Source organism: Arachis stenosperma, chromosome 4 (assembly GCF_014773155.1).
Source record: "Arachis stenosperma cultivar V10309 chromosome 4, arast.V10309.gnm1.PFL2, whole genome shotgun sequence".
NCBI lineage: Eukaryota > Viridiplantae > Streptophyta > Magnoliopsida > Fabales > Fabaceae > Arachis > Arachis stenosperma.
In genome coordinates this window covers 87,494,097-87,496,036 of record NC_080380.1, presented here as the reverse complement: position 1 = coordinate 87,496,036, position 1,940 = coordinate 87,494,097, and the positions used below count along the sequence as shown (strand labels likewise).

Genomic DNA, 1,940 nt, shown 5'->3' with positions numbered 1-1,940 from the left:
TTGTTTTAAATTTAAATTTTATTTCTTTTTATAAATTCAAATTTTAACTTTAATTTAAAATAAAAACAAAAATATTTTCCTTTTTTTATTAATTTTTGAAAATTCCTCTCTCTCATCTCCTTCTATTTCTTTATTTATTTACTAACACTTCTCTTCTACTCATAATTCAAACCCTCTCTTCTTCTCTGTGTTCGAATTCTTCTCTTCTCCTTCTCCTATTCTTATCTTCTTCTACTCACGTAAAGGAATCTCTATACTGTGACATAGAGGATTCCTCTTCTTTTCTGTTCTCTTCTTTTTCATATGAGCAGGAACAAAGACAAGGACATTCTTGTTGAAGCAGATCCTGAACCTGAAAGGACTCTGAAGAAGAAGCTAAGAGAAGCTAAAACACAACAATCCAGAGAAAACCTTACAGAGAATCTCAAAAAAGAAGACATGGCCGAACCTAACAACAATGAAAGGAAGATGCTTGGTGACTTTACTGCACCAAATTCTAACTTACATGGAAGAAGCATCTCAATCCTTGCCATTGGAGCAATCAATTTGAGCTAAAGCCTCAATTAGTTTCTCTGATGCAACAGAATTGCAAGATTCATAGACTTCCATCAGAAGATCCTTTTCAGTTCTTAACTGAATTCTTGCAGATCTGTGATATTGTTAAGACCAATGGGGTTGATCCTGAGGTCTACAGGCTTATGCTTTTCCCTTTTGCTGCAAGAGACAGAGCTAGAATATGGTTGGACTCTTAACCTAGAGATAGCCTGAACTCTTGGGATAAGCTGGTCACAGCTTTCTTAGCCAAGTTCTTTCCTCCTCAAAAGCTGAGTAAGCTTAGAGTGGATGTTCAAACCTTTAGATAGAAAGAAGGTGAATTCCTCTATGAAGCTTGGGAGAGATACAAGCAACTGACCAAAAAGTGTCCTTCTGACATGCTCTCGTAATGGACCATCCTGGATATATTCTATGATGGCCTGTCTGAGTTGTCAAAGATGTCATTGGACCATTCTGCAGGTGGATCTATTCACCTGAAGAAAATACCTGCAGAAGCTCAGGAACCCATTGACATGGTTGCAAATAACCAGTTCATGTACACTTCTGAAAGGAATCTTGTGAGTAATGGGACGCCTCAGAGGAAGTAAGTTCTTGAAATTCATGCTCTGAATGCCATATTGGCTCAGAACAAAATGTTGACTCAACAAGTCAATTTGATTTCTCAGAGTCTGAATGGATTACAAAATGCATCCAACAGTACTAAAGAAGCATCTTCTGAAGAAGAAGCTTATGATCCATCATAGATAAATCATCCAAATTTCTCATGGAAGAATCAACAAAAGCCTCAACAAGGCTTTAATAATGGTGGAAGAAATAGGTTTAGCAATAGCAAGCCTTTTCCATCATCTTCTCAGCAACAGAATGAGAATTCTGAGCAGAGCCCCTCTAGCTTAGCAAACATAGTCTTTGATCTATCTAAGGCCACTCTAAGTTTCATGAATGAAACAAGGTCCTCCATTAGAAATCTGGAGGCACAAGTGGGCCAGCTGAGTAAAAGAGTCACTGAAAATCCTCCTAGTACTCTCCCAAGCAATACAGAAGAGAACCCAAACAGATAGTGCAAGGCCATAACCTTACTTTGTGTTGCCGAATGCACAAAGGAGGAGAAGGACATGAATCCCAATGAGGAAGACCTCCTGGGACGTCCTCTGGACAAAAAGGTGTTCCCAATTAAGGAACCTAAGGAATCTGAGGCTCATCTAGAGACCATAGAGATTCCATTGAACCTCCTTTTACCATTCATGAGCTCTAATGACTATTCATCTTCTGAAGAAGATGAAGACATTGTTGAAGGGCAAGTTGCCTAGTATTTAGGAGCAATCATAATGCTGAATGCCAAGCTATTTGGTAATGAGACTTGGGAGGATGAGCCTCCATTGCTCATT

The 1,940-nt window shown here is 38.6% G+C and overlaps 1 non-coding gene across 1 annotated transcript; it reads right to left on the bottom strand.

The window, feature by feature from the left end:
- Positions 1-830: 830 nt before the first annotated feature.
- LOC130978207 (small nucleolar RNA R71) lies at positions 831-934 on the bottom strand. Its single transcript, XR_009085863.1, has one exon. It is a non-coding gene; the product is annotated as a small nucleolar RNA R71 (small nucleolar RNA).
- Between the last annotated feature and the right edge of the window lie 1,006 nt (positions 935-1,940).